Here is a 22,049-nt window from a genome sequence, read left to right on the forward strand (position 1 = left end):
TGGCTTTGTGTACAGTAACAAGTTTTATTGCACTGTCTGTGGTTGAAATACCTGTGTAAAGAAATTCAGGGCACAGGGGAGGTAGAAATTAGAGATGTCTGATAAATTATTACTCTTAAGTTTATATTTGTTTTAAATGGGACAAACCTTACTTAATCCATCTAAATTTTGTTTGGGATTCTAATGGAAACAAAATGGAACAAATCTTTTAGTTTGTCCATGACCAAAAGTTGTTTTAAAGAAATATGCTGTGCTTATTGTAGACTTAAGATTGACAGGCCTGTTGAGGTGTGAAGCAAGGAATTGTGTTTCTGACAAAGCAGCCTGTGCTCATTTTATGACTTTTGGGAGAAGGGTCGGAGGCATTTATCCTTTAGAGGTGTTCACAAGGCATTGACTGTACATTCGCAACTCTGGAGCAGAGAGTCCATCCCAAAAGTTTCATCCCAATTTTCATGTAAATTCAAAGATGTTAATAGCTAAATTTAAGATGACTAGGGCAGAAGCCAGGGATATAGTAAAAAGTTGTACCGCCTGTGCCCATTTACTTCCTCAAGCCTCTTTAGGTGTTAATCCACGAGGCTTGCACCCTTTGCATGTTTGGCAGATGGGTGTGACTCATATACCAGAATTCAGAAGATTAAGATTTGTGCATGTTTCTATAGATACTGCCTCTGGTGTAATTTTTGCCTCCCTCCATAGTGGAGAGGCTACTAAACATGTTATTGCTCACTGCCTGGAGGCTTGGAGTGCATGGGGTATGCCCAACTCTCTGAAAACCGATAACGGTCCAGCATATACTTCTTCATCCTTTGTTGCCTTCTGCCAAGTTATGGGAATTTCCTTAGTACATGTCTTACCCTATAATACTCAGGATCAGGGTATCATCGAACGTGCCCATCGCACGTTCAAAGAATGTCTTCTTAAACAAAAAGGGGGAATTGGCCAAGGCAGAACCCCTAAAGAACGTGTCTCTCTTGCTCTTCTGACTTTGAATTTTTTCAGTTAGATATACAAGGGCGCTCCGCTGCTGAGCGTCATGCTTATCCTGATACCACTGAAAAGGGACAAGTGATGTGGAAGGATATTTTGACGGGCAAATGTTAATCTGGTCAAGAGGGTCTGTTTGTGTCTTTCCACAGGATCAAGACAAACCACTGTGGTTCCCTGAAAGATTGACCCGGGTAATCGCCATGTAACCTATTTCACAGCACAAGGAAGATTAAGCCATAGATACTGTTGGTGGGACTGCTCCCACTGATGCTTCCTGCCTTACCTTTGATGGAGATATAGCTGCATTTCAGGACCGAAGCCATGTCCCATCTGAAGGAGTGGGCGGGCATTGGGTCTCTAGCCATATGCCTGACTCTGATTAGCTTCCTTATGTTGAGGTGTCTGTGTAAAATGAGGACAAGACAGTCAAGATAACAAACGCTAATGGTGCAAGCCTTCGTGGCTATCAAGGTGGGTTAATCCCCTCAAGTGTGGCTCAGCATGCTAGAGAAGTAGTCAATGATGGGTACGATCTCGTGGATGTGCTACCAACCTAAGACAGAGAGCAAACCAATGCTGTTTGTATCTCGATGACAGGTAAGGAACAGTGTTGCACGGGACAACCTAAGTCAGGCATTCTCTCTGGCATTTTTGTAAAATAAGGAGGAAGAAATATGGGGAGAGGGCATGGCGGCCAGTCTAAAATGGCGCCTGGGCTGGTTGCCAAGTCACATGACTCAGCAATGCTCCCCCATGTTCCCCTTTGAGAGTCAAGTACGCACTGGAGAAGTGTGTATGCGCCCTTTGACGTCATTTCAGGCCACTCCCAGGCCATTGTCTTGATCCTATCACGAGTCTCCACATGGCAGTCACTGATTGGTGCAGGCTGGGATATATGACTGGGGCAACTATCTAGGATTGGGGGCTTCCTGAAGTAACGTTCCTGAATAAACTGCTTTGAGAAGAGTCTCCCGTGTTGTCTCCCTTATTCAGCTGGACGGATTTGGTAGTGACAGGTGGGTGGGTGGGGGAAAACCTTCATAGTAGCAATCTACAGATTCAATGCAATTCCCATCAAAATTCCAACACAACTCTTTACAGATCTTGAAAGAAAAATTCTCACCTTCATATGGAGTAACAAAACACCAGGAGAGTTAAAACCATCCTGAACACTAAAAGAACTTCTGAAGGTATCACCATCCCTGAATTCAAGCTTTAATACAGAGCAGGAAAAATAAAAACTTCATGGTATTGGTATAAAAACAGATGGGTTGGTCAAGGGAATTGAATGGAAGACCCTGCAATAAACCTGTAACACCTACAACACTTAATTTTTGACAAAGAAGCCAAAACCATACAGTGAAAAAGAGAGAACATCATCAACAAATGTATGGTCTACTTGGATATTTGCATGTAGAAGAGAGCAAATAGATCCATATTTATCTCCCTGCACAAAACTCAAATTCACGTGGATCAAAGACCTCAACATAAAATAATATACACTACATCTAATAGAAGAGAAAGAGGGGACTAGTCTTGAATGCATTGGCACAGGAGGGAATTTTCTCAACAGAACACCAACAGCTCATACACTAAGATCAACAATTAATAAATGGGACTTCATGAAACTGAAAAACTTCTGGAAGGCAAAGGACACTGTCAGACGGACAAAACAGCAGTGTTACAGAATGGAGAAAATGTTCACTAACTCTACATCTAACAGCAGGCTAATATCCAAAATATGTAAAGAATTCAAGATGTTAGACATGAATAAACAAAAGGAAGACACTGAAATAAACCTACACAACCATTGATGACCCAAAGCTCTTGTTATACAGTGGCAAATCAATGGAGGTTGTCTTGATGCTGGTCCTGTTTGAAGAACTCATTGTCATGTCTTTTGATGAGGTCATTTTCATACTTAGCACTTTCTACTTATAGTTCTTTGCATATTCTGGATATGAATGCTGTATCAGAAATACAGCTTACAAAGATTCTTTTGCTTCTATTTTCATCTTCAGAGTTGATTTTCATTGTTGTTATACAGCCCTTTTTGTTGTTTTATGATTTATAGCTGTTCATTTTAACCTTAACTACTGCATAAATGAAGTCCTATTCAGAAAGACTTTGGCACCACCTCTGTGTTTGGCTGTTTCAGTTTTTAAGGTTTCACTTTTAGGCCTTTGATCCACTTAGATATGGGGCAGGAGACAGACAAAGCTCTAATTTCATTACTGAACATGTGCTTTCTCTCTTTCCCAGCTTTCCCCACATCATTAAAGATGCTGTCTTGTGATTATTTGGCATAATGGTCAAGTATGAAAAGCTTTAATTGTGTGCGTGAGTTTTCTGCTTTATTGATATACACATGTATTTTGTGCCATTACTCTGCTATCTTTATTACTAAAACTGCAATAGAGCGTAATGCCTGGGATGTTAATCCCTCCCACATTGTCCCTTGTACAGGATTCCTTTGGCTACTCTGGATCTATTGTGCTTCCACATGATTTCAGGACTTTTACATTTTTAAGAAGAATGTCACATGGATTTTGATTTTCTTTGCATTGACTACTGGAATTTCTTTGGTAGGGTGATTATTGTTAATTCTACCAATCCAAGAGCATAATGGAGTTTCCATTTTCTAGTGTCTCCCTCAGAGATATAAAGTTTTTACTGTCAAGGCCTCTCACTTCCCTTTCTAAATTTCCTTCTAAATATTTAATTTTGGTTGTTACCATGAATTCGAATGTGTCCTTGATCTTGTTTCCAGCTGGCTTTTTATTGGTGTGTAAATAGTTTTCTGATTTTTAAAGTCAAATTTGTATTCTAGCACCTTGCTGAAAATGTTGCTTATATATGTTGGGGGCTTAGAGATCTATAATTATATAAAACATCACCTTACAATAGGGATACTTTCAATTTTTCTATTTCTATATACTTGCACAAAGGTTCTGGTTTAGCTTCAGTAAGTCAGAATGCATATATGACTGCTATCCCTGGCCTGGGTGTGGGGGTAGGCAGCAGGGGCAAGTGGAATCAGATTTATCAAAAGAAATATCAGATTCAACTTCTACCTGCATCTTGAGGAATTTGCATATACAGAGACATGTGTCCACAATCCCATTTCAAGCTAGTTCAGAAAGCAAATGGATCTGGCTACTACTTGCATCTCAAACTGAGAAGTGAGATAGGCTAATGGTCCTACATGAGAGTAAACAAGACAGCCCAAGACTGTAGACTCTTCCTGTCTCTGGATCTACATGGTCTGAATGGATGGGCAGAGTTGCCCAGGTTAATGTGAGTATCCTAGGTCACACTTAGGAAGGGGAGTTGACTTTTCCAAGGAAATGGATGACTCCACCAAGCCCAATGACCTGAAATTGAAATCTCCAGAACATATATAAGAAAAGGGGATAGGCAGATCCTACAAGTTGTTCTCTGAAACATAAAAGTAGCCCACCAAACAAAATACATGTGAAAACTTAATAATATATAATCAAAGATGGGTTATTATGATACTTTGGGTTCCCCTGTCTTGAAATGTAGGATTTCTGTTACTCATATCTCTCCAGGTCTTTCTTTAATTTGCCTTCAAAAAAAGACAGGCTAGCAGCAACATAAGCAACTTGCTCATTAAGTCTAGTCACATAGAAGGTCTAGTGACATTCTAGGTCAACACATTTTTACCCACACCAAGCAAGGATTCTGCATAAGTTGTAAACAGTACTGTGATCTGATTGTCACTTTCTGTTTCCTAGAAATACCAGAGAGTACTGACAATGCACTTGCACCAGATGTCAATACAAATACCTCAGAGACTGTGGAATCGGTAAGAAGGCCTTTCTTTAAGACAGAAATGTTACTTTGGTGATTTTATTTTTCAGTCAAAATCCCATTTTAAAAACAATGTTGAGCAGAGTTATCTTTGGTCTTAAGAGATTTAGCCTAAGCAGGGGAAGCAGTGGAATTATACTAGCTGGGTCTTGACCAGGTAATACAATTCCAAGCACCAAAGCACCCAGTGTCAAGTTCACAGCCTGTGTGATGGGACCTTTTATTGTGGAGAAAAAGGTTCCTCTTTTGGAAAAAAAATGTAAATTCCATTTAGAAGTTGACAAGTGTCTCAGGTTCCCTTGACTTACATGCAGTATGTTCCACAAAAGTCAGTGTGGAGGAAGCGTCATATGTCTATGTGGGGATGCTGAGGGGGTATTGTACTTAACACATGAGCAGTAATATAAATAATTGAGACCATCTTGCAGAAGGGTTTAATTCCACAGTTGATTTCTAAAGATGATGAAGCCCATTGCAGTGTAACTTAGAGAACACAGGGCAGACAACAGACAGAGAGTGGTACTTAATGTGGCCTTTGACATAGGAAAAGTGGGAAGTGACATGACTATGAAATCCCAGTCTTCTGTGACACCATCACAGAATGTTCTTGCACATAATCTTTCACTTGAAGATATTTACCTATGTTGATTGGCATTTAAAACATGTTGATAGGTTTTTCAAAGGCCCATGCAAACAGAAACTAGTGTGACCTTCACTGCATACTCTTTTCTCTCCTTTAAATTTCAGGAGGAAGCTAGAAAACGCCGGCGGTGCAGTATGTATTTCCAAGTCTCTTAAGACACAATTTAGAAACAAATTCTGTAAATATTGAGCATACTTATATTTGAATGCAGCACTATAATCTAAGCTACCTCTTGGGAAGAATTTGGATTTTGTTTTTAAAAATAGTACTTTCCTAACTTAATAAAAATAGAGTGAGGCCATTTGTGTAGACTCACTGGATCCAGCTATGATCCCTGGAGTTAGTTTGGAATGGTCTATACTTGCTTGTATCTAAACCAATTTTTGTCTATAATAGGCATCCAGATTAGCCACTCTAATCTCCAGGGAGAAAATCTTGAATTACCGGAATAGGATACACATTTTACCTACAAAGTATGAGTTTAAACTTCATTGCATGTGGTGCATTCATTTCTTTGGTGGCACTTTAGTGAAGAATAAATCAGGGCATAGAGATGAGTGATGAGATTATCCGTGTAGATCAAGATACTTTGTGCAGCAAGGACTTAGTGATGCCTATCTCTCCAGCCTGCCTTTGGTAGGTTAGAATCACAGAGACCCCAGAAACAGCCATGACTACCACAATGGGCAAAAGCACAGGGCTTTGCTCCTCTTTGCCAATAGACATTCACAAGCATGAGAGGGAGAAAAGCCCACATGATTCTAGTCAGACCACAGATTCTGAGAGTGGGAGCCCAACACCACATGAGGAGAAGGGTTGGGTGATATTCACACAGGCTTTTAATACATGGGTCAATTCAGTAAGAATGAAAAAATGGGAAAATATTTCTCCTTAGGAAAGAGCACACCATTGTTTATGCAATACCAAATACTCAGCTATGAAAACGTACATACAATACACAAGAATAACCTTTGCCAGACTGTGGATGCTCCATTTATATAATTAGGAACAGAAACACACACATAATAATAAATGGATGTGACAACAGTAGTGAAAACAGTAGTCATGATTTGGAAGAAGACAAGGAGAGGTACATTGGCATATGGTTTGTAGTGAGAAACAGACATAGGATATAGGATGTAAATATATCAAAAAAAAAGGAAATTGGTGTTTTTAAAAGAAATAAGTGAGTATGATATTTTTTGCTTCTTTTTAGTTTATTTTGTCACATTTTGTTGTTATCTCTTAGAAGCCTATTACTATTTTTTTTTTGTTAAGAGACTCAGAAAAGGGAGTGGATCTGGAAGGGAGTGTGGTAGTGAGGAACTGGGAGGAGCAGAGAGAGACGAAAGCATAATTCAGATATGTTATGAGAAAAGAATCTATTTTCAATGAAAGTATGAAAAATTAAAAGTAAAAACACTCTGCTGGCTGGGCAGTAGGGGCACATGCCTTTAATCCCAGCACCTGTGAGACAGAGGCAAGAGAATTTCTGAGTTCGAGGTTAGCCTAGTCTACAGGGTGAGTTCTAGGACAGCCTGGGCTATACAATGATTGGTACCCTCCCAATTTTGTTTCCCAACGATTAAGACTCAGTCACTGATAGGCAGGTGACAGTGAAAGGATGGTTGAGGAAGGCCCTATTTACTAATCCAGGAATCTCACAGATTCCTTTGAGTTGAAAGGTAGAGCATGTATATCTTCAGTTGTTTCTCTCAGGGAATATGGCCACTTAGGCTTGAATGCAACTATTATTGTAACCTTAGGTGAAGAGTCAAAGGTTTTCACAGCTTCTTACCTCCTGAATCCCATTAAGGCAATACCATAATTGTCCAGGAGATGTAATCTATAAAGGCTGGGCAGAGAAAGAAGAGTAAACAAGTGTTCTACAATGTTCTGTAATAATTATATTGCAGGTTCTGGGTACGATTGCTCCTATGTAGCTGAAGTCTTCTGGCATGTCACAGACATTGCAAGGCACTCCAGCACTGCCTTTGCTTTTTCCTACAGTATACACCAAAGAGATCTGTTCTAGTCTAGTGAGTCTTATGGGAAGTCCTTCTCAACCAACTAAAAAGAATGTCTTCATGATATAGTGGAGAGTTGGTGGGTGAAGGCATTGCATGAGTGCCCCTGTGTCCATATGGCTCTAAGAAGGGTTAGAGTGGTGTCCATTCGGCTGCACACTCACATGGCATGCTCAGTCATGTGGCTCTTCCCTCTGTGTTTTCATATCCATCTATATTTATTCTTTATCTGTGATTCCTGTGATGTGCATTCAATGCCTGATTGTACACTACATGCATTGATCCTCCTGAAGCCCTAGTCTCACTGATGACTGGACCTGGAATAAGCAGTCAGATCAAATGCACAAATACTTAGTTTCCTGATAAAGTTAGTTTCCTGTCTTTATCTGTCCAGAAGCTGACACAACTTCCTCTTTTTAATGCATTCCTAGTTTCTGACTTATTAAAGAGATTTGAGCAGAAGCAAACCATGTGCCCACACTATGTAATAGGAGCACAAGCTTTTAGTGTTACTTCACCTGAAACAACTGTCAAGAAAAACAAAGGTACTGTGGGAATTCTAATTGTCTATAGTGATTGATAATTATTTAGTTTCATATGTCAATTTATAGAGAGACCATTAATGCTATTTTTTCCTATATAGACAATTCTGATATATCTTTTTCTCTTTCTTTCTTTCTTTCTTTCTTTCTTTCTTTCTTTCTTTCTTTCTTTCTTTCTTTCTTTCTTCCTTTCTTTCTTTCATTCTTTCGGTTTTTTTTTGGTTTTTTAGGACAGGGATTCTCTGTGTAGCCCTGCTTGTTCTGAAACTCTCTCTGTAGAGCAGCCTGGTCTTGAACTCAGAAATCTTCCTGCCTCTGCCTCCCAAGTACTGTGATTAAAGGCATATGTCACCACTGCCTGACTCAATGCCGGTATAACTATGTTTGTAATTTAAATACAACTGCAGTGCTTTAAAATGGATTCAATGTTTGGTTTTTCATTCAATAGCATGAATCAGTATAAAGTTTTTGTTCATCTTGAGTTGGTAGGGTTGCCCCTGGTATAGACAGGAATCTGATAAACAGCCATCTAATATGTTCTCTCATACATGGATGATGTAAATCAATTACAGCAGATCTTTCTCAAGAGTGACCTGGTAAATGTCCAATGACTCATGATTGAGGGTTAAAGTCAAACCAGGTAACAGAATTCCGCATTTTATTCAAGTGGCAAAGTTTCCAGAAGTGGTCACATTACCCCTGTGTTTGGAGATAAGAACGAGGAACAGATCCCATGAAAGATGGGGAAAGGGGTGGTTTATGTGCTTTACCTCTTACAGGTGTGCAGTGGTCATGGTGCCTGGGTGCTTGTGCTCTGCTTGTCATTGTGTTGTTTATTTACAGTTTTCCCCAGAATAGGCACTCCTTTCAGCCTGTGATACTACAAACATTCAGAGTTTCAGATTCAGTGACTAGCTCTACATTTTAATTATGCCCTATCTAAATAATTTTTGCTGTTGTTCTTACAAAATACCGTGAAGGAAACTACATAAAGAAGTAATAATTTATTTTTCAGTATACTATAAGCTTATAAATCATAACATAGGAAAGTAATATAAATGGGAGTTTGTGGCAGTCACATGAAAAATTGTCCAAACGGAGAGGAGGGCTTGTAGATATATACATCACAAAGAAGAAATTTTATAAAGACCAGAAAACTGAATGCTTATAAACACATAAAAGACATATAGATTTCCAATTTTGCAATATACTTCCATAAAATGTGCACAACATATGATGAATTATTACAATTTACCTCCTTTTTAGTCACAGTTTTCAAGATTGTATCATTCTTTACCTTTGGGGGATCATTTAATGGAATACAAACCTCCACTTTTAAATAGTTGTGTACAGTAAATTACAGGATGTGCAGATGACCCCATAGGTAAGAACACTTGCTGTGCACACTAGGACCTTAGTTCGACCTGTAACTCCAGCAAAGTCAGGGCCAGAGAAAGGAAGATTCTAATTTTTAGCTGGATTCTAGTATAGGTCCAGCATCCTCAAGAGACCTTGATTTAAGGAAGGAAGGAAGGAAGGAAGGAAGGAAGGAAGGAAGGAAGGAAGGAAGGAAGGAAGGAAGGAAGGATTGATTCATGAAAAAGGATTGTTTTAATTTACACTTTTGTTTCTTAGAGAATTTAATTTGACTACTTTATATCATTCTATCCCCCCTTCTCCCTAGGTCAACATATCCCATATTCTCCCTTCAAATATATGACCTCTTCTATGATAACTATTATTGTTACATAAACACTTCAGTCCATTTATTATTGCTCTTAAGTCTACATGTTTAGTGCTGCTAATTTAAAATCAAACTATGAGGGGATTCACCCTAGAGAAAATGGATTCTCTCTCTCTCTCTCTCTCTCTCTCTCTCTCTCTCTCTCTCTCTCTCTCTCTCTCTCTCTCTCTCTCTCTCCAATCATTGATTGCCTATAGCTTTTGATCTAAGTTGGTAGGCCAATAGGTGCTGGCATGATGCAGGCCCTCTTTGAACAACTGTATTGAGATTTCATGGGTTTATCATTTCTCATGTCTAGAAAGCACTATCCAGCAGCATATGCCCTGTCCCTCCATCTCATATAATCTTTTGACTCATCTTCCAAAATGTTCCCCGAGCATTTTGACATGTAGGGGTTATATTGGGATCCTACAGTTTGTCCTCTGATGTCCACATGTCCCTACAAATGGATTACATGTGAAGACTTGGATTTCATCTTACATATCAAAGACATTATTTTGTGCTACTTTGGATTCCTATTCTCTGAAATGCACTAGTTCTGTTACTCATAAGTAACATGTCTTTCTTTGCTTTAATTTACCTTCAAGAGAAAGCAGTTCAGCAGCAGCCCAGCCATCCTGTTCATTAGATCTAGGTACATGTGTTAAGTCCTTGTACTTTTATCTACACCAAGCAAAGATGCTGAAAAAGTCGTACAGACTACCCTGAGCTGACTGTCAATATCTGTTGCCCTTGTCTTACCAGAGAATGCTGCTGCAACTTCAGTAGTTGAAGAAAAGACAACAGAGTCTATGACCAAGGTAAGAAGGCCTTTCTTCTCTTTAAGATAGAAAAGTTACTGTGGTGATCTTATGTTTCTTTCTGTCAAATTCCCATTAGAACAACAAAACTGAACAGTGACATTGTGGGTATTAGAGATTTAGCTTTGGGAAGAGGAAGAAATAGAATTTGATGACCATGCCCCTGCCTGAATAGATCATAAAACTTCTAGTGTCAGGTAACATAGTTTGTGTACTATTGCTGCCAGCAGCTACTGTGAACTGGGTCCCTGGAAGAGAAGCTGGGGTTGGCGGGGGGAGAGGGGGAGTGAGAAAAAAATAACATTGGGACAACATTGCTGTTCGAGACGTAATGTTTTATCAGGGTCTCACAATATATATGGCTTTTTTTTATTCGATATAATTTATTTACATTTCAAATGATTTCCCCTTTTCTAGCCACCCCACTCCCCGAAAGTCCCATAAGCCCCCTTCTTTTCCCCTGTCCTCCCACCCACCCCTTCCCATTTCCCCGTTCTGGTATTGCCGAATACTGTTTCACTGAGTCTTTCCAGAACCAGGGGCCACTCCTCCTTTCTTCCTGTACCTCATTTGATGTGTGGATTATGTTTTGGGTATTCCAGATTTGTAGGTTAATAACCACTTATTAGTGAGTTCATACCATGATTCACCTTTTGAGTCTGGGTTACCTCACTTAGTATGATGTTCTCTAGCTCCATCCATTTGCCTAAGAATTTCATGAATTCATTGTTTCTAATGGCTGAATAGTACTCCATTGTGTAGATATACCACATTTTTTGCATCCACTCTTCTGTTGAGGGATACCTGGGTTCTTTCCAGCATCTGGCAATTATAAATAGGGCTGCTATGAACATAGTAGAGCATGTATCCTTATAGCATGGTGGGGAATCCTCTGGGTATATGCCGAGGAGTGTTATAGCACTTCTTCTGGAAGTGAGGTGCCCAGTTTTCGGAGGAAACGCCAGACTGATTTCGAGAGTGGTTGTACCAATTTGCAACCTCACCAGCAGTGGAGGAGTGTTCCTCTTTCTCCACACCCTCTCCAACACCTGCTGTCTCCTGAATTTTTAATCATAGCCATTCTGACTGGTGTAAGATGAAAACTCAGGGTTGTTTTGATTTGCATTTCCCTAATGACTAATGAAGTTGAGCATTTTTTAAGATGCTTCTCCGCCATCCGAAGTTCTTCAGGTGAGAATTCTTTGTTTAACTCTGTACCCCATTTTTTAATAGGGTTGTTTGGTTTTCTGGAGTCTAACATCTTGAGTTCTTTATATATATTGGATATTAGCCCACTATCTATTGTAGGATTGGTGAAGATCTTTTCCCAATTGGCTGGTTGCCGATTTGTCCTCTTGATGGTGTCCTTTGCCTTACAGAAACTTTGTAATTTTATGAGGTCCCATTTGTCAATTCTTGCTCTTAGAGCATACGCTATTGGTGTTCTGTTCAGAAACTTTCTCCCTGTACCGATGTCCTCAAGGGTCTTCCCCAGTTTCTTTTCTATTAGCTTCAGAGTGTCTGGCTTTATGTGGAGGTCCTTGATCCATTTGGAATTGAGCTTAGTACAAGGAGATAAGGATGGATCAATTCGCATTCTTCTGCATGCTGACCTCCAGTTGAACCAGCACCATTTGTTGAAAAGGCTATCTTTTTTCCATTGGATGTTTTCAGCCTCTTTGTCGAGGATCAAGTGGCCATAGGTGTGTGGGTTCATTTCTGGATCTTCAATCCAGTTCCATTGATCCTCCCGCCTGTCACTGTACCAATACCATGCAGTTTTTAACACTATTGCTCTGTAGTATTGCTTGAGGTAAGGGATACTGATTCCCCCAGATTTTCTTTTGTTGCTGAGAATAGTTTTAGCTATCCTGGGTTTTTTGTTGTTCCAGATGAATTTGATAATTCCTCTTTCTAAATCTGTGAAGAATTGAGTTGGGATTTTGATGGGTATTGCATTGAATCTGTATATTGCTTTTGGCAAAATGGCCATTTTAACTATATTGATTCTACCGATCCATGAGCATGGGAGGTTTTCCCATTTTTTGAGGTCTTCTTCCATTTCCTTCTTCAGAGTCCCGAAGTTCTTGTCATACAGATCTTTCACATGTTTGGTAAGAGTCACCCCAAGATACTTTATACTGTTTGTGGCTATTGTGAAGGGGAACATTTCCCTACTTTCTTTCTCAGCCTGCTTATCCTTTGAGTATAGGAAGGCCACTGATTTGCTTGAGTTGATTTTATAAACTGCCACTTTGCTGAAGTTGTTTATCAGCTGTAGGAGCTCTCTAGTGGAGTTTTTTGGGTCACTTAGGTAGACTATCATGTCGTCTGCAAATAATGATAGTTTGACTTCTTCCTTTCCAATTTGTATCCCTTTGACCTCCTTATGTTGTCAAATTGCCCGAGCTAGTACCTCAAGTACAATATTGAAAAGATAAGGAGAAAGGGGGTAGCCTTGTCTGGTCCCTGATTTCAGTGGGATTGCTTCAAGTTTCTCTCCATTTAGTTTGATGCTGGCTACTGGTTTGCTGTATATTGCTTTTACTATGTTTAGGTATGGGCCTTCAATTCCTGTTCTCTGCAAGACTTTAAGCATGAAAGGATGTTGAATTTTGTCAAATGCTTTTTCAGCATCCAATGAAATGACCATGTGGTTTTGTTCTTTGAGTTTGTTTATGTAGTGGATTGTATTGATGGATTTCCATATATTGAACCAACCCTGCATTCCTGGGATAAAGCCTACTTGATCATGGTGGATGATTGTTTTGATGTGTTCTTGGATTCGGTTGGCAAGAATTTTATTGAGTATTTTTGCATCGATGTTCATAAGGGAAATTGGTCTGAAGTTCTTTCTTTGTTGGAACTTTGTGTGGCTTTGGTATCAGCGTAATTGTGGCTTCGTAGAAGGAATTGGGTAGTGTTCCTTCTGTTTCTATTTTGTGGAATAGTTTGAAGAGTATTGGTGTTAACTCTTCTTTGAAGGTCTGGTAGAATTCTGCACTGAAACCATCTGGTCCTGTGCTTTTTTTGGTTGGAAGACTTTCCATGACTCCTTCTATTTCTTTAGGCATTATGGGACTGTTTAGATGGTCTAGTTGGTCCTGATTTAATTTTGTTATTTGGTATCTGTCAAGGAAACTGTCCATTTCCTCCAGATTCTCCAGTTGTTTTGAGTACCGGCTCTTGTAGTAGGATCTGATGATTTTTTGGATTTCCTCAGTTTCCGTTGTTATATCTCCCTTTTCATTTCTAAGTTTGTTAATTTGGATACTTTCTCTGTGCCCTTTGGTCAGTCTGGCTAAGGGTTTTCTATCTTGTTGATTTTCTCAAAGAACCAGCTCCTGGTTTTACTGATTCTTTGTATGGTTCTCTTTGTTTCTACTTGATTGATTTCGGCCCTGAGTTTGATGATTTCCTGCCTTCTACTAGTCCTGGGTGAAATAGCTTCTTTTTGTTCTAGGGCTTTCAGGTGTGTCATTAAGCTGGTAATGTATTCTCTCTCCATTTTCTTTTTGGAGGCACTCAGGGCTATGAGTTTTCCTCTTAGCACTGCTTTCATTGTGTCCCATAGATTTGGGTATGTTGTGTTTTCATTTTCATTGTGTTCTAAAAAGTCTTTAATTTGTTTCTTTATTTCTTCCTTGACCAAGGTATTATTGAGTAGAGTATTGTTCAGTTTCCACGTGTATGTGGGTATTCTGTTGTTTCTGTTGCTATTGAAGACCACTTTTACTCCATAGTGATCAGATAGGAGGCATGGGATTAGTTCGATCTTCTTATATTTGTTGAGGTCTGTCTTGTGACCAATTATATGGTCGATTTTGGAGAAGGTACCATGAGGTGCTGAGAAAAAGGTATATTCTTTTGTTTTAGGATAGAATGTTCTATATATATCTGTTAAATCTAATTGGTCCAAAGCTTCGATTAGTTTCATTGTGTCCCTGGTTAGTTTCTGTTTTCCTGATCGGTCCATTGAGGAAAGTGCAGTGTTGAAGTCACCCACAATTATTGTGTTAGGTGCAATGTGTGCTTTGAGTTTTAATAACGTTTCTTTTACGTTTCTTTTTCCTTGCATTTGGAGCATAGATGTTCAGGATTGAGAGTTCTTCTTGTTGTATTTTTCCTTTGACCAGCAAGAAGTGTCCCTCAGAGTCTCTTTTGATGACTTTGGGTTGAAAGTCAATTTTATCTGATATTAAAATGGCTACTGCAGCTTGTTTCCTGAGACCATTTGCTTGTAAAATTGTCTTCCAGCCTTTTACTCTAAAGTAGTGTTTGTCTTTGACCCTGAGGTGTGTTTCCTGTAAGCAGCAAAATGTAGGGTCCTGTTTACGTATCCAGTCAGTTAGTCTGTGTCTTTTTATTGGGGCATTAAGTCCATTGATGTTAAGAGATATTAAGGAATAATGATTGTTACTTCCTATCATTTTTGACGTTATTTTTTAAATTTGATTGCTTAACTTCTTTTGGGTTTGATGAAAGGTTACTATCTTGCTTTTTCCAGGGTGAAGTTTCCCTTCTTGTATTGGTGTTGTCCTCCTATTATCCTTTTTAGGGCTGGGTTTGTGGATAGATATTGGATAAACTTGGTTTTGTCATGAAATATCTTAGTTTCTCCATCTATGGTGATTGAGAGTTTTGCTGGATATAGCAGTTTTGGTTGGCATTTGTGTTCTCTTAGAGTCTGCATGAGATCTGCCCAGGACCTTCTAGCCTTCATAGTCTCAGGTGAAAAGTCTGCTGTGATTCTGATAGGTCTTCCTTTATATGTTACTTGTCCTTTTTCTCTTACTGCCTTTAATGTTCTTTCTTTGTTTAGAACATTTGGTGTTTTGATTATTATGTGACAGGAAGTATTTCTGTTCTGGGCCAGTCTGTTTGGAGTTCTGTAGGCTTCTTGTATATTCATGGGCATCTCTCTCTTTAGGTTAGGGAAGTTTTCTTCCATAATTTCATTGAAGATATTTGCTGGCCCTTTAAGTTGTAAATCTTCACTCTCATCTATGCCTATAATCCTTAGGTTTGGTCTTCTCATTGTGTCCTGGATTTCCTGGATATTTTGGGTTACAAGCTTTTTGCATTTTGCATTTTCTTTAACTGTTGAGTCCATGGTTTCTATGGAATCTTCAGCATCTGAGATTCTTTCTTCTATCTCTTGTATTCTGTTGTTGATATTTGCATCTCTGTCCCCTGATTTCTTCCCAAGGCTTTCTATCTCCAAAGTTGTCTCCTTTTGAGTTTTCTTAGTTGTTTCTACTTCTGATTTTAGATCCTGGATGGTTTTGCTTAGCTCCTTCACTTGCTTGTTTGTGCTTTCCTGTAACTCTTTAAGAGATTTTTGTGTTTCCTCTTTCATGACCTCAGCCTGTTGACCAAAGTTCTCCTGTATTTCTTTAAGTGTTTTTTGCGTTTCCTCCTTGTTGGCTTTTGTATTCTCCTGGATTTCTTTCAATGATTTTTGTGTTTCCCTTGCAAGGGCTTCTAACTTTTGATCCATTTTCTCCTGAATTTCTTTAAGGATGTCCTTCATGTGTTCCTGTACCAGCATCATGACCAGTGAATTTAAATCCAAATCTTATTTTACTGGTGTGATGGGGTATCCAGGACATGCTGGTAGAGGAGAATTGGGTTCAGATGTTGCCATATTGCCTTGATTTCTGTTAGTTGCGTTCCTGCGTTTGCCTTTTGCCACCTAGTTCTCACTGGTGTTACTTGGTCTTGTCAGTGCTGGACTTGCTGTGCTGGTCTTGTCAGTGCAAGCTGCCCCTTCCCCATTGGCCTCTGCTGCACAGCTTACCCCCTGCACTGCCTATAGACAGGGTGCTGCTGCCCAGGCTGTTCAGATCCCGAAGCAGGCACCCGAATGCTCCTGCTGGGGCCCGCTGGATTCACTGGAGCACACCGACTTCTCCCAGCTGGCCGACCGGAAGCCCCACTAGCCTCTTGCAGGATCTGGAGATGTGGTGCGGCCGCCCAGGCTGCTCTGGATCCAGAAGCGGAGAGAGTTGAGCTGAGGGCTTCCGCCTGAGGCCTTGCCCCAGATTGTGTCTGTGGACCAGATGGAGCCCGTGTGCACCCCCAGGGAGTGCTGAAGGTGTATGCTGCTGTGACCTCCCCTGTGTTCAGCTCACTCCGCTGGACAGCCGATCCCCCAACCGGGCTGGCGCACACAAGGTTAGCCTGGCCGCCCAGGCCCTGAGTCTAGGCAAAAGCCTGGGAGGCCAAGGTCCGAGCAAAGTTCCCCTAGGGCTATGACTGTTAATTGGGTCCGCCAGGTGACCCTGATGGCGGGCATGCGCACCCGCGCTCCCTGAAAGCACAGGGAGAGTCTGCTGTGCTAACAACCTCCTGGGTGGGTTGACTCACAGATGGCCCACCAAGCCGCCCAGTTCTTGGGGTCAGTCCTGTGCCTTTTGGGGCCTAGCCCCCCGCTTTGTTATCCTCAGGCTATGCCTGTTATGGCTCTGCCCACCAGAGCTCTCTGTTGTCCTGCAGGCAAAATGGCGGCGTGTGCACAGACCCAGACAAAAAACCTCCTGGCTGGGTTGGCACCCCGATGGCCCCCGAACAGCCCAGGGCCTGGGTGCAGGCCAATGCCAGTCGGGCTCAGACCCCCGCAGTGTTGGCCTCGGATTATGTTTATGTACCTCAGTCTGTCCAATGTCTCTAGAGTCCAAAACCAAGATGGAGATGAGCTTCTCCTGACTGGTGGAAGGCTGAGTTCTGAAGTGGCTTCCTTGCAGAGAAAGGCGCCGCACAACCGCAGCTGCTTGCCGCCCGGCTGGTCAGCGAAGGTCAGTGGTCGTGGGCGCAGGGCCTAACTGGACGCTGTGTCGCCTTGGTTCCACTGCTGATGGCCCTTCAGCTGGACCAACCACTGCTGCACTCAATATATATGGCTTTTAAGGGGGAGTCCCTTCCCCAAAACTCCATGGGTGTTGCCCAGAATGTTTCACACTGCTAGGAGGGTAGCCTGCTTAATTTAGGAAACAGTAGGTCCAGCAGAGAAAAAGGACTTCAACCTCTGCCCTGGGCTAGCTCAGGTACGGCTAGAGACTTTTAGGTAAATAAACAGGAGACAGTGTTGTTCTAAGGAGAACAAAGGGCTGTGAACTAGTGATTAGCACCGAGGTTGGAAAACCCAACTCAACTGCTGAGGGGGAAACAGTATACATAAACCTTTTCATCTGAATGAAAATTTCCCTCACTAGTCAAATGGTATATAATATTTATTCAAAAGTTAAGAAGCATATCATCTATAAGAATGTATGATTTTCCTTAAGGGTCAGCTCCTACTTGTTTCTTGAGTCTGTCATGTAGATTGAGTTTGAGTTGTTCCCCAAAACTAGTGGGAAGCTTCATGCATTGAATATTTGAATACTGAGGGCATAATACAATTAAAACATTGGCATTCATGCAAATAATTGGAGCCCCCAAAGAGGGATTAATCTCACAAAACAGGTTACTAAGTTGGCCAACCAAAGGTGCTCTGATCTTACCTTGAGTAAACAAAAATGTGCAACATATTAGCTTTTGTCACAAAATACATAGCTGGGGTTTTCCATAAAATTATATAAAGTATTACACAAGTCCTTTTTTATGTCTTTTTCCTATTCTACTTTACACTGTGCTGTGTCACAAGGTAACCAAAGAACTATGCAGACGCAACTCAGCATGACCAGATCATCAAAGTATTTTCTTTCCTTTCACTTACAGGTGGAGCCCAGATGATTCAAATGTTGTATGTATTATGGAATTTCTTTTTCAACATACATTTTAGATAAGAATTGTATAAATACTAGTTGTCTTTTGTCTGGTACACTAATGTGACATAAGATTTCTATTGGGTGTGAAACTTTGGAGTTTAAAGGGCAAAAAGTGATATCCTAAGTACCCAGGCATGGCCCTGTGTCTACAATAACTTCAATCAACACTAATTCCTTTAGGTGGAGGGGATTTTGTGCACGAGACTGTGACTACATAGTTTTTCCCCCAAGACAGTTATCCCCTTTACACAATCCATTTTCCAGAGACAAATTCGTCAATTCAAAAAGGATGATAGACATTTTACCTACAAAAAATGTCTTTTAACCTCACCATACAGATATGTGACAGATTTATTTCTTTGTACAATTCTCAGGAGATTCATAACCCAAGATCTAGAGATAGATCATCAGCCTCTATAGCGATTGAGCTCAAGAAAAACTTTTTACTTCCTTAAGGGTTCAGCAATCCCTGTGAGAATATTCTATCTTCCTATCATATGTCTGCAGTAACAAAGCCACATGCATACATATCATCCAAATGCCAGACCACTTTTCTTGACTGGTCATGTTGAAGAAATAAAGGTTTGGCCAATATAAGAGGAGTCTTGTTTTTCCAAAACCATTTCATGTGACAATTTGATTTAAAAAGATTTGGAGTCTAAGTACTTCTGAGAAATATACAAGAATCTATAATGCCTCATGATCCAAATCATTCACTGGGAGGCAGGTGACAGGTTGAAGATGCAGAAGGAAGGCCAAGGATCTCTACTCCTTTTGGATCAAACTCCAATTTTGAGTCAGGGATTAAAAGATAGAGACCATCTCTCTCTGAGGCTGCTTCCATCACAATTTGACCACAATGAATAGAATATAACCAATATGGTAGCCAAAGGCAGAAAATAAGTGGTTGTACAATATTCTATATTTCCCAGCTCATCTAAGGCAATGGCATATGTTCTCCATGATTAAATAACAAATGAAAACTCAACAACAATCATGTTCTCTGTCCTGGATCCAGTGGAATTCTCACTCTGAATTCAGTCAGCAGAGTCTAGCTGAATTCCTATGGTATTTGGCAAATATCATTTCTGATAAACATCTGGTATTCAACAAACAAAGAGCATTTCTGCTGTACATGTGTTTTCTTTATGGTTTATCACCTTTTAAACCTGAAAGTCTCCTGGGATGTCCTGAAAATTACATTGTTTGAGAGAAAGCATGGAGAAAAGAGGGCTTTTATGAACAACATTGTCTTTCTCAGAAGGCTCTGGATCACATCTGGTACCTACCTGCCCATATAACACGCTCAAATCCTGCTGCTCCTCCTGTATTATCATAGGCACACAAATATACACATTGCCAAGGTGTCTGTGTAATGCTTAATCACAAAATGTGGTGACGTTCTTGAAGCACTATTCTGACTCTGATGACTAATTGGAAATAGGAAATGAGATCATTTTTACAAACACAACCATGATTAATTTTCTGTTTTGCTGCCATAAAGAGCTAACATCATTCTCCCTATTGTGAATGCATTCCCAGTTTCAACTCTCTTGCAAAGATTTTATAAGAAGGTCCCAGGTCCCTCCCAGGCTTTGGAGGTACCTCCAGTTCTTGAAAATACTTGCAAAGAAATACTACAAACAAGAAAAAGAGGTACTGTAAATACTGAGGATTTGCTTCAGCAATCTGTAGAAAGTGATTATCTTGTGTAACTTTATAAAGCTGTGAAAAGATTTAGCATATTTTTAATAAGTGAAAAATGCTAATGGATCTATCTCATCAGGAGAAATAAGAAACCTAAAATGTGCCAGTGTACTTAAAAGTCACTTTGGCTCTCATTGGATAACATGAACTAGAGGAAAGCTGAGGCCCATGTTGGATGAGGCAGTGTGGCTTCACCTGATGTAGGCAGGATTGGTGAGCCATGCTCTGTACTACCTACCCCCACATGTGGTGATACATATGGATTATATCGGAAGAATCTCCAGGGTGCAGGTGAATTATATAAAAACCTTCTTGGTCAGGGCCACTGGGAGAGGGTCCCGGCAGTGGTCATGTTACACTGTGTTTGGGAATATGAGAGAGTGGGAAAGAAAACCATAAGGACAAAAATGGAAGGTTCTCTGGCTTTCCTCTTTCAGAGTCATAAGGGTAAGCAGTAGCTGTCCATGGAAATGGTACCTAAATTATTTCTTCACACCCTCTAACAAAATACTTTGAAATAAACAACCTAGGGATGAAAGGTTTATTTTGCCACTTAGCTTGAGAATGCTGGGCATCTATATAGAGAGAAAAATCCAAAATGATGTCATGTTATAACCCCTGTTCAGTGTTTAGACCTGTTTCAACAACACCCCGAGAATGGTATAGCTAAACTGGCAGAAAGACTTTTGAGTTTGACCATGGAAATAAAGGTCAGCTGTGTGATTTGAGCCCATTTGCAGTCTCTTCTCCTCACCCTGCACTGACTGGCATGTAACATGCCTAATGCAGTGGAGATTAGAGAGCTGGCCCTGTCTTACAACTACTAGGTCTTAGATCTACTAGGTGAGGAAGAACTTTGACTTTGCCCCAGCTTTGGGCACTTTTTGTGCATTCTGAGCTCATCTCTAAGATTCAGAGAGTGGACTTGATAGTTTCTATGCACTAGTGTCCATATGATAGGGCTTAGGAACATGATTTCAGCCTTCCTGGGACCTATGTGCACATTGGCTGTCTGTCCTCTATGCTTTCATGCACTTGTATATTTCACTCTTGGAATAAGAAGTCAGTTTCCTCCAAGTGTCTTCAGTAGGTGTAAGATGGTATGTCTGGCTTTCCTGCAGTCTCATCATGTACTGCTATCCTTGCCTCACCTTTTACAGCTACATGTATAATTTGAATTGATTTTGTCTTCACCTTAAACTCAGGGGCTCCTGCTTCTAAGCAATGTGCTCCCTAAAGACCAAGGCCTCTCCTCCACCCCATGCTCTCCTGTCTCCTATCTCCTTATAAGTTCTTTCCCATATCCTTCTCCAACATCTTCCTCCTGATCAGTACCACCTTGTCTCAGACCTCTGTCATTAGCACATGAGATGTTGGGTTTCCTTAGCATTTGTCATCTGTTGAGGATGGTATGGGGTAGGGAGGGATGCAAGCAGAGAGAGAGAGAGAGAGAGAGAGAGAGAGAGAGAGAGAGAGAGAGAGAGAGAGAGAGAGAGAGAGAGAGAGAGAGGAGAGAGGGGAGAGAAGAGGAGAGGAGAGCAGAGGAGAGGAGAGCAGAGGAGAGGAGGGGAGAGGGGAGAGGGGAGGAGAAGAGAGGAGAGGAGGAGAGGGGAGAGGACAGATACTAATCCAAATACAATAGCCTGGTGCAGTGGCACACACCATTCATACCAGCACTTGGGAGGCAGAGACAGGTGGATCTCTGAGTTCAAGGCCATCCTGGTGTACACTTTGAGTTCCAGGAGAACTACATAGAGAAACCCTGCCTTGAAAGGTCAATATAAAAAGAAAAGAGAGCCTGTCAGTGGTGGCACATGCCTTTAATTCCAATAGAGGCATGTGGATTTCTGAGGCCAGCCTGGTCTACAGAGTGAGTTCCAGGACAGCTAGGGCTATACAGAGAAACCCTGTCTTGAAAAACCCCAAAAGAAAGAATGAATGTAAAAGAAAAAAAGAACAGAGAACATGTCCTTGACTGGTCTATTAGAAA

Source organism: Apodemus sylvaticus, chromosome 7 (genome assembly GCF_947179515.1).
Source record: "Apodemus sylvaticus chromosome 7, mApoSyl1.1, whole genome shotgun sequence".
Classification (NCBI taxonomy): Eukaryota; Metazoa; Chordata; class Mammalia; order Rodentia; family Muridae; genus Apodemus; species Apodemus sylvaticus.